The 11,717-nt window shown below is 44.9% G+C and overlaps 1 long non-coding RNA gene across 1 annotated transcript; it reads left to right on the top strand.

Moving 5' to 3' along the window:
- Nucleotides 1-3,052: 3,052 nt before the first annotated feature.
- On the top strand, nucleotides 3,053-9,305 carry LOC137865536 (uncharacterized). Its single transcript, XR_011101970.1, has 3 exons — nucleotides 3,053-3,337; nucleotides 6,919-6,995; nucleotides 7,912-9,305. It is a non-coding gene; the product is annotated as an uncharacterized lncRNA (long non-coding RNA).
- The last annotated feature ends 2,412 nt before the right edge of the window (nucleotides 9,306-11,717 follow it).

Consider the following 11,717-nt stretch of genomic DNA (forward strand, 5'->3'; position numbering starts at 1 on the left):
GTACATCGGTGGGTTCATGAAACTGCGAATCTCAGGAAAGGTATAGGAATGAGGCAGAGAAGCTTGCAGCAGCATCCCTCTAAGATGTGGAGACAAGAATTTCCATCTCCCCGAAGTTGTGACTGCCTGGAGTTTATCCTACTGGGACTCATGTTCAAGGGGACTCTGTTGAGACACTTGGAGACTTTGAAAATAAATAAATAAACAAACAAACAAAAAAACGGAAAGCCATCAATTCTATATTCATGAGCACAAAGGCACTTACAGGACCTCCAAAAACACATGTCCTCGTCAGTCCTTTCTGTGTGTTGCCCATCTGCCACTTTGGCAGTGTCTCTGACATCAGTGGGGCATTTGCCTAAGGAAGGACCTCATCATATTGCTCACGTAGTCGCACATGCAAAAGGGCAGTTTGGGGAAAACGTGGTAGTCATTTTTTGCACACATGTATGGATGACTTGAAATATTGAAAATGCCCCATTTATTGAACAGACAGGTAAACTCAAGTTATCAAACGTCTTTGTTCGGGCAACACAAATGTTATCAACAGCTGGGAACTGCACCAAGATCCTCTCACCTGTCTTCTCCAGTGGGCATCACTGTAGGGATTTCAGAGCAAAGCCATGCCTATTTAAATCAGCAGCAGCATCGGGCTGAATCCAGAGCTCACCAGTTCTCTGACGAAGCCAGTAAGGGAGCAGTAGAGATAGAGCACTGTGATGTTTAATGTGAAGATGTATTGCACCTTCAGGTTCTTCATCAATCATCCCTGGATCCCGTTATTTATGGGACAAAGATGTGATTGTTAATTAAACCTCCTCCAGGGCTCATTTTTGACAGAAGTCACCACCTACACAGCCCTGGTGTGGAGGGAGGGCTCCACATGCCAATCTGGCTGGAGGTACCAGTGACACATCGTCATGTTATTCTTTACTTTTAATGAGTAAGATATGCCGCGAGTGACCTGCCCTTTCAGGCTGCAAGAGAACATTCATCCAACTGTCTACGGATGATAATTGCAGATGGTTATCAGTCCTGTACTCAAAACAGTTGTCGGACCCAATGAGAGCATTTTCTGTATGGTAGAAAGTGCCTGGTTTTCTCCTTCAAGAAAACGTGAATAGAGAAAATTTTGATATTATCTTTTCAGCAAAATATTCAACTATTGGTTTTGAAGTGCTATAAATATTTACAGTAAGATGGAACTTTTTTTTACCCACACAATAAAGATTTCAAAATCTGTGAGGGGAAGGAGGAGGAGACAGGTTTTCAATTTTTCAGTTTCGCGGTGGAAAAATGACTTACATTGAATTTTAAAAACAAAAATCATTTTTTCTGCTCTGCCATGTGCTCTTGCATCCCTTTCCATCCTGATGCCTCCTGGGATGCTATGCACCAGGTGCTCACACCTGCAGTTTTGCACCTATTTCCCTGCACTGGCACTCCTGGCAGTAGTTTTTGCTGTGATGTTCTCCCTGAGCTCCTGGCCAAGCCTTGCACCCTCCACCTGCACCCGCCTGGCATGCCCCATCTTGGCAGCCCAAAATAGCTCTGCTGCAGGTGTGTGAAGGGTACAGTGCCAAGAGCAATTTGGGGAGCTGTGTGTCACCTCACACGGAGCAAAATGAACAGCTAAATGGATGTATTGAAGGTTAAATATCAGCCTAATCAGCATCTGTTTGGGAACTGACAGGGTTGCCTCCCTGGGAAGGGAGGAGAGGAACATGCAAGGACAGTTATTATTTACTAGTTTTTTATTTCTTGAGGAGTTCTTAAACACTCAGCCAGCCTTTGCTGACACCGTTTGGCAAAGGCAAGCACCTAAGACCTGAGGGTTCAGGCATGAAAGATGGGAATTATTTTGAACTCTATCCTACAAGTCATCTGTGTTGCCTGGCACTTTCTTCTGTATCCCTTATTTAAAACTTTCCAAAGCTGGCGTGGCTGCGAGCAGTCAGAGCATCCAGCAGCACTATGCCCATGGAGTGCAGCCTGCCTGATGGAGGGGCAGCAGGAGCTGCAGCTGCGCAGAAGGACAGACACCCCCAATATGGCACTCCTGTGTACCAGTGGCCCCAGTGCAGCTCCTTCTGTCCATTTCCACTGCTGCTGCATTATTTACTGCGTTACTGTGTTTGGTTTCCCTGAAGTAATCTTATCAGTTACTGATTGATCAAAAATCATAACAGTGCGAATACCCTGGAGGAGCATGCCTGGAGGAGGAAACTGATAGGTAATTTCTTATTTTGGTTTGCACCCAGCCAGTCAGCTGGCCACTCTGCACTGTTTCCTTTAGCTGTCCTTGAACCTTCCTCACAGGACTTCAGTTCCACTTATATCCAGAGAAGCGTATATTTCATACCCATATCTCTGACAGCAAATGCTGCCTTACAGTTGTAGGAAGGAGGCAGAGGATGATGATGAAGGATGAGCTGTAAGGTCTGGAGATGAAACTGATTATAAGATTCAGGTTTGCAAGACAGGAGAAAATTCTGGTGACATCTAATGTTGCACTGCCTGGCAGCTGCTGGCTTTTTCACGGTATTTGTCTGCAAGGTAGAAATTACCATCTTCTGTGGCTCAGCACCTGGCGTGGTCCAGACACAACACAGTCTGGGATCTCTGAGGAATAATAATGAAATAGCGTTAATATCAAGCACTTTTTACTACAGCTTTGCAGATGATTTTGAGCACTTTTCACTGGTCTTGGGGACACTCCATATAATCCCCAGTTACACCAAGAATGTGACCTGTGAAATCAGACTGAAGCAGGGGACCTTTACGGTGATAGCAGAATGTTTTAGATATGAAGCTTAAGCAGCTCAGTCATCAGGGCAACCCCATGTGCTTTAAATGTCTTCATCCAGGTGTTCATCATAATAAACCAAAGCTGCTGGAACTGGGCTGGAGTCCTATGCAGTCCCAGCTGAGAAAGACATCATTAAGCTGCTGGGCCTCCCCAGAGACAGCATCACAGTGACAGCTAGGAAATGGTTAATAACTAATTATAATTTTTAACACTTTGGGGCTAAAATTAGAGTGAGGGGGTGGGCTCATGGGTCTGTGCAAGGTATAAGGACACACAGCAGTGAAGGAAAGTTGGTGGGATACAGAGCAGAAAGGTGGAGCCTGGGGGAGTTCCCAAGGTATTGCCCCCTGGGAAGGTGTTACCCACAGCTGGAAAGCATTTGTCTGTTTGCTGTGCACACACTGAATGAAATAGCAGAGTAGTACTATAGAGCAGAAATAAAGGGGATCTCTGAAAACAGAACTGGCATACTGAGGACTGTGCTGGGCCAAAAGCAACGTTCATTTCTGCATAAACATCACTGAAAAGGTAAGGATGGTAGCGCTTATCTGTGACTAAAATTAAAACACGTGATGATGTGCTGCAATTGTTGCACAAACAAGCATTAGAAACTCAGGATTAAGGAGTTAAGTTTTAAAAATATGGAAAATCCAAAAAAGTGTCATGCCCAGGTTATTAAGGACCAATAATGCTCCCTTGGATGGGAGACCCCATTTTGATTGAATCACGGGGATGTTTGATCTTACAGACTGAACTAAGAGGGTTTTAAAGAAGCAATAGTTAACTTTATTTCTGTCTTCACATTTCACTAGCTTACTCTATTTTTTTAGTGGTAGGTGGACAGGGATGTGACTGCTGTGAATGCAGTAAAAGAGAAACCTATGCATTTGGTTTTCATTCCTGGTCTTGAGTGTCTTGACTTTCCATTAGTAGCCTGGGGGACGCTTACAGCAGCTCAGAAATCATTTTTATCTTGAAATGATCCTGTTCAAAATTAACATAGTTGTAACTAACTTTGAAAGGATTGCAATGTAAGTACAGTGCAAGAAACAAAACCAGTGTGTGCCTATAAGAATATGATGCTATGTTGTTATTAAATTTTCTTAAATTTGCCTTTGAAAAAGGGAGAAAAAAAAAAAAGCTTCTTGACTGCTCTCTAGCTGTTTTACTCTGCTATGGAGCAACAGAGAAAAGCTAGAGCAAACAAACCAGCTATTGTACATAAACACGCAAACACACATTTCCCTATTGAGTTTTTCTTGTTGAATAGTTTTGGTTCACTGGGTAGTTCCCTAAGATGTATTTGTTTTCTCATTTTTTACTATTGGTTTTCATAACTGATGTTTTGTCAGTTGGCAGAAGCTTTACAGAGAATATACTACAACCAAACATCCTCTTGCAAAACCCTGGGGTCAGCCCTGGGCAAGATCCATTCCCCCTCCCCAGCTCACTGCTCCCCAGGGCTCCTGGTAACAGATAGAGCTCATCACTGATCTGCTTTGCTGGATGCTGATCATTCTAGGGATAAAGAGTAATGCTGAAAAATATTATAATGTTAGAAACAAAAGGCAAAAAGTAGGTATACAGTAGTGGTGAGATTTTTCATGAAGGACAATTGAGGAAGCACCACTGAGAGGCTGTTACTGTTTCTTCAGGTCCCCAGCAGGGTTAGCATAGGATGCTGAATGCGTATTTAGGAATTAGCAGACGGAATTGTAAATTCTCAGAAAGTGCAGCTGTGTTACCAGGAGGTGAGGGTTAACTTGGGAGAGGACATCCTTATCCTCTGCAGAATGAACTCATCCTTGATTGTGGAGCAAAGGAGCACTTCTGAGTGTGTCAGAGAGAAAAGTGAGGAAGCAGGACCAAGCTCCTGGGAGAATGAGGTGAAGTCTGGGCTCTCTGTTCAGGTGCAGCATGGAGCAGGATGCCTGCAACTTTCCTGTGTGAGTGGGCAGAAGCTGCAGGGTGCTGGGGTGGAAAACAGCTCTAAAGCACATAAGAGGGATGGTTGTCTGCATGCATGTTTGTAGTTCTTGTGTTGTTTTTTTGGTTGGTTGGTTGTGGTTTGTTTGTTTGTTTGTTTGTTCTTTGGCTGGCTTGGTTTTCTGCATTTTGTGGTTGCCTCGTCCTTTGAGATGTTCAAGACCAGGTTGGATGTGGCCCTGGGCAACCTGATCTAGTGGGTAGTGTCCCTGACACCCACTGTCTGGTTGGATGAGTGGGTCTAGAGTAGATGTTCCCAAACTGCAGATCACCAGAGGTCTGTGAGATTGACCAGCAGGATGCGGAAACAATAAATTTATTATTCTTTCTTCTGTGAATGCGTGAGGATGAGGAGGTACATGGTGTCTGCAAACAGCCTTGAGGGCTGCCTGCAGCTGCCCTCCCCTCCTGTTGCCTGCCCTGCTCCGAGGGTCCTGCTGGGTCCCCTCCCTTCCCTTCTGCACAGAACATTTCCCTCCTTGTCCCTGTCGCTGCACACCCTGTCACAACACCCAGCCTTGGCTCGAGGACCTCAGTGTAACTGGGACACTTGTTTATCTGCTGGACTAGAAGCCAGGTGTCAAGGATTTCCCATCTGATCCAAGTTCATGGGAAGGTTTTTGGGTGGGAAAGTAATGTACAAGGACTGACAACACATCCCCTCCACACACACACACATGCATTCTCTGGCCATCCATACTCGCTATCCCACACCTCCATGAGCTGCTGTTGGTCTATCACTGAGCGGTAGCAACTTTCCCAGAGTCCATGGGCAGGGTGGGCCAAAGAAACCTTCTGTAACCCTCCCATCTTCTATTGCTCTAATTTTTCTTTCTTTTCCCTCTCTTCTTTCTCTCCTGACCCCTTCCTTGTGAGTGGGTCAGGGTTTCAGCAGCTATTCCAGCAGCTTGTTTGGGTCAGCTGCATGCTCTGCCCAGTTCCTACACATGGGTAGCTCACCGTAATTTGGTATTGCAGTCATGACCCAGCTCTAATGCTGAGTTCTAGGAATCAAACTTTGCCCAATAAACAGAATCAATAAGCTTCCCTGTGCATGTTCTTGCTGCTGTTAACAAAACCATCACATAGGCTGTTCTCCAAATATCTTCTCAGATATTGCTCTTAAGATATCAGCTGCAAAATGTTGGAAATGAGCACAAAGAGGCCTTTTGTGGAGCTACTAGTTCGTGCCTTTTACCTCTCCAGGTTGGCAGGAGATGCTGTACGCCTCTCTGCTTTGCCCAGAGCTCCTGGGAGACCTTGGGGGGAGCAATGCATGTAGCTTGTAGGTAAGCAGGCTGCTGCTGCTGCACTGGCTGCATTAGAAATTCATAAGCAGAGGAAGAACAAGGAATAGGGCCAGTGAGAGGAGAGGTTATGGGGTACCTTGGCACCTGGTGCAGGAAAATAAGGGTCTGGGCAGAGCGTGGAGGGGCAGGTCGGGATCAGTCTGTCTGTCACCTCTACATGCTGACATATTCAGAACTGAGCGAGTGTGTTCCATGTGTCTGCTTCCAGAAAAAATGAAAGCTTCAGCTTCTCAAAGGCAGATTTTCTGTAGATGAAAAACTTTGATAGTGCTCAGATTGAAAAAGTATCTTAGCATAAGAATAATTCTAGAGGAGAAACGAAGGGCTAGTTTACATTGCATGCTGCAGGTTGTTTGTTTTTTTTTAAAAAAAAAAAAGACTGATAGAGGATGTCATCAAAAAAGGGGAAATACTTCTAAAAAGCCAATAGTTTTTCATAAAACCTTTCCTGTTCTCCTATAGGTCATTATTCAGCCAAAGGATTCTTTTTCTTGTCTTAGTCTTGAAAAATGTTAAGCACTGCATCCCAAGGCCGTGCTGGGGAGGCTGGAAGAGAAGGGGAGTGTTTGCTGATGGGGCTCACAGCCACCACAGCTTTTCACCGGGATGACTTTCTGGTTATTTCTTGCTCTCAGTCCTCACCTTTGAGTTTAGTTCTGCCTCTGAATTTCTCAGTGCTACTCCTAGCAGCAGTAGTTGCTCCAGCTCCTGCAACATTTCACCTTGGTGGAGGACTCTGCCTGGCTCTGTTGTGTGTGTGTTTTTGTTGTTGTTGTTTGTTCATTGTGTGGTGGCTTTTTTTTTTTTCCACAGACATGGATTCATGCTCCAGTAGGTCAAATCTGGATGATGGGGTGAACAAATGGGTCCCAGACATCCAGAACAGAGAGGTAAGCTTATGCCAGGTATCCACCTCCCTGCCCCTAAAAGGACCTGTAACAAAAAGCATTTCCAAAAAAAAAAAAAAGTGTCTGCTGCTCCTTACTTGCCTGCAGACAGGACCAAGGGAGTGCTTCCTGTTTTGTGCTGCATTTGCTGCCTCCATTTATTGCCCTCATAACTGCTGTCACCCTTCAGAGCTGAGCTGTCTTCTTGCCAGGCCTCTGAAAAATGGGTTTTTGTATGGTGCCTCTATGTTTACTACAATGTTTACCTCTAACCTGAGCCAAGTGTGGTGCTCTTTTAAATCTGGCCATCCAGAGAGATCTTCAGTGAAGAGAGGAATCATCTCACTACAGAAACTGTGGTTGGAAATGAAGTTATTTTTCTAATAGGCCAAAAATATACATCAAAATGTTGCAGAAAAGACCCAACAACTGCAGTGTAAAGGGACTTGGCAGGATCTATTGACTCAGTTGTTTGCCACCTGATTTATTGCCAGCGTGGGTTTGGTTGTTAGAATGAAAGACCTGTAGCCAAAGCTCTGTTGTTTAACCCTACAGTCACAAACAAGAGGGGAAGAGCAGGGCAGGCTCCTGTCCCGCCTGCTGCCACACACCCAGGAGGCCTGGGGACAGAGGAGGGGAAGGATCAGCCTCCAAGGAAATCCTGGCTTTGCAACCTCCAGCTTCATTTCCTCTGGGCTTCCTTGAGATGCCTGTTGGACAGGGTGACTAGAAGTGCCTTCAGCGTTGGTAGCCTTTTGTGAAGTAGAAAACAGACACAGTGTAAAAAAAGGACATGACCAAAGGGCTCTGTGCACGTTTTATTTACACAAGCACATGCACACACATTTGTGAAAACTTTGCAGTGTCACACACACAATTTGTGAACTATTTTCACCTGAAAATGTCGTCGTGATTGCAGGAATGACGGTTTTCTTCCCCGGCACGCTGCACCTCTGTGCTTTCTGTGTGGAGATCAGGCTGTCTCCCTGCCACCAGCCTGCCCCAGGGTGATGCCGATGCCCCAGCAGCAGGCCTCCCACCCAGCCATCCTGCAGTCCCACCGGGCTCTGTGCAGGTGAACTCCTGCCCTCGCCCTCCCAGCCTGTCCCTCCCGAGGAGCTGAGCACACCCGTGGCAGCACGTCAGCAGTGTCAACAACCCCAGCATGTCCCCCCAGTCCCAATGTGGCCATGGCTCTGCAGCTGTGCAGACCCCAGGCCCCTCCTGACTGGGATGGACTGGGAGGGAAGGAGCAAGGCTCCTTTTGCAAGGTGTGAGGTTCATTACTCAAAGCCCCTTCCACCAGCTAGCTGTTCCTTAGCTCAGGTCTCGGCTGTCACTCAGCGTGTCCATGCAGCATGCTTCACAGCTGGCATCCCCAGATGAAGAGCCTTTCTCTGCCACACAACCAGATCATCCCCTTGTCCTTCCTTATCCCTGCTGGCTCCTGGAGCCTGTCAGCCTCTGCTCTCCTTGTGCTGAGTGACATTCTTTACTCCGGCTTTACACTAGCAGAAGGAAGCAGGGACAGTTTTCCAGCTCTCAGGTAGGAAGCTACTGTCAAACTCTACCATTTCTAATTGCTTTGCCTCCTGGACAGCCACATTTCTCCTGACACCTGCATCTTCATGCAAATATGGTCTGAGAGGACCAGGATCAGACTTCTTCTTTCCATCACGTATTCACCAGGCCCTTGCTCACCGGTATCGGCTTCCTCCTCTCAGCTAGTTAGTGTCTTGTGTGTCTTCAGAATTAATGACTAGACAAACGTGTCCTGAGCACGATAGGTACCGACTTATTCCTGGCATTTTGCAAGGATTTTGTGACACATCAGTACAAGCAGAGAATGCAAGATCTCCCTCCTTTCAGACAGGGTGAGACATATTTGGCACACTTAATTTTGGGGAATTCTGTCACTGATCTTTTTAGCAGTACTCCTGAGTTTCCTGAGAGATGTCTTATAGATTGTGTGTGTATGAAAAGGGGGATCTCTGGATCCAGTGGGAGCCACAGTCCACAGCATGACTGCTTGGGACAGCTGTCCTGGATGACCCTGGTGGCTCTTTCTGGAGCTGTCAGTCTTTGTATCTGTTTGCTTAGTCTTTATATTTTTGGATCTTCTCTTTATTTGCATTAGTCAAGACTAAAAGGATTGACAAGCAGGGCCTTGTGGTGGAAAAGCTTAAGTCAATCTAACTGTGATGGCAGCGATGCCTCTGTCAAGTAAATGTGAATGCCAGAGAACATTGTCTTTCTCCCTGACACTACTTATTTGGACTAAGCCAAAAATATCCATGAGCCATGTACATGTTTCATAGTGGTGTTTCCTTTATATTGATCAGTTAGCTTTAGAAATTGCTGTGACAATGCTGACACGTTTGATGGGCTGAGCAAAATGAGATGGTTTGAGGTCTCACTTTATCAAAGACCTCAAACTTTGTGACAGGCATGTGAAAAATGAGAAAAAAAAATTCCACCAAACCCATCCAAGTTGATCTTTGGGTTAAAGGTTTAGTTCATTCCTGAGCATAGGGTGATGGTTTCCACTCATTGCTACTCTCTGCCAGTGCCTATTTGTTTTCCTACTAAGTAAATCTGAGGAACTTTCTAGAGAATAAAGGATAGGCTAAAGCCTGAATTTAGGGTGTAAGCACCTGTGAGCTTTAGAAAAGAAAGGCTGAAAACTAGACTAATCCTCAAGCAGGCTCAACCTCAGGTTTGAACCTCTAAGTGGAACAGCAGGATGCACATCAAATTGCAGGGCTGCGTTACCATGCTACAGCGATGGCACTGCTTGATTCCATTTTAATGGAGCTGAACAAAATGGCAAGTGTTTCTCTTAAGAAATCCTCAGTAGCTATATTTGGGGGAGAGTGAGTGATTTGAATCCACTTTGTTTGTTCAGAACTTCCTCTTTCTGCGTCCCGTCTCTAATGTGCTTAGAATCAATTTCCTATAGAGTGAAGTGCATGTGGATACCGAAGTCTGTATTTGACAAGTTTGTCTGCAGTATTCGACCTAGATTTTTCCAGAGACTTAGCTATACACATGCATGTACAAAATCTAAATTCAGCCAAGTGCCTAGTTTGCATGAATGGTTGTGCTGGTAAATCAGATAACCAGTAATGCAAATGGACAGCCACTTCTTTTGCATGCAATTCCTGATCAGTCCATAGCAGTACAGAAAGTATATTTGCAAATTGGACATGCAGTTGAACATGTTTTTTCTTGTTTGTTTTTTTCTTATCCAGAACTAAATTCTTTTGGAAAGTATTAGCCCTGCACACTAATTTGTCAGAGATCAGAATCTAAATTGATCCCAGGAAATATGCACACACAGCCAAAAACAGAAAAATGGTTGTAGATACATACATATGCATCTATTTCTATTTTGCATGTACAGTTAACTCTAAATGCATACATATTTCAGAACAGTATCTCAGATGCTATCTTTTCAATTAGGCTGGTGGCCTTATGGAATACTTCCAGTTCCAATAAAATGCTAGGCAGGGAAAAAGAAAAGTTGTAGCTAGGGAATATATATATAAAACTTTTAAAGCCTTGTAGGAGTCTGCAGGCAGAAGTCTGTGCCCCTAGGAGTCACCTGCATAGAGAGAGATCCCCAGTGTGCAAACTTTACAAGAGCTGACATGAATGTGTGTCTAAGTTAGAGAGATGTCAGTCTGGCTTTCAAGCACTGTCACAGCTGCTAAGTTACAGGCTGGACAGACTTCTGCTTTGTTCCAGATGACTGCACTGAACTGCAGATCCCTGTGTGTTAACCATTAGTGGGCTCTGTCCAGACAAGCCAGAGACATCACCAAGAAATTGGGTGGCAAGCTATTTAATCTGACAGAGAACAAAAAGGTCTTCTTTATGGTAAGCACTTATTCAAATGGCTCCAATTCTAAACACTTACAGGCTTTTGTTGGCAGACGCTGTCACATACAACACGTTATCCCTGACTTCTTACAACAGGCAGAGTACTGCAGGCATGAACACTGCACTGCTATCAATGAGCATTGTTGACTTTATCATATTCTGGACCTTTCCAAAACTTTGGAGAACCATTTTCTTACTGTCAAATGAGTTGTTAAATTAATAGTTAATAATTGCAGCAGCAAAAAATTCTGTGTTTCTGGTGTCCTGATCAAGATCTCTTTACATGTCCTCTTTCCCTAGCACCAAAGAGGAAAATGTGGTCTGAGTCTGGGTCACAAAGAGCAGGTTTGTGACCCTTTGATATCCAGAGTGGTGCTTGCTTGGTTGTTTGGGGAGGATGGCTCTTGGAGGAACCACTTCCCCTGGTCTCATGCCACCCTCCACTTGCATTCCACACCTGGCTGCTGACATGAGTGTCTTCACACTCTGCTCAGACTTAAAATATCCATTAAAAGCATGACTTGTTATTCGCATAGTTATGAAACAGTAGAAATTAAATCCATCAGAAGTTCAAATTAAGGCTGTTTGTACTGGACACGACAGGTCTCAGACATGGGTCTGCTATTCTTATGTCATACCTTATAGAAATAAGCGATAGAAAAACAGCTCCTGCCCCAGCGAACAGGAAGACGCTACAGAGAGATGAGCAGAAACACGAGTTAGAACTTCTGACAGCAAAGTGCTGCAGTAGGAGGTTATTTTAGAACTTGCTGCCTCAAGGGAGTTTGGACTTTCTTGCCTTGCAGTCAGCTAAAGATGTTGATGCCAATTTAGTAAGAATTA

The sequence above is a fragment of the Anas acuta genome, chromosome 16, assembly GCF_963932015.1.
Source record: "Anas acuta chromosome 16, bAnaAcu1.1, whole genome shotgun sequence".
NCBI lineage: Eukaryota > Metazoa > Chordata > Aves > Anseriformes > Anatidae > Anas > Anas acuta.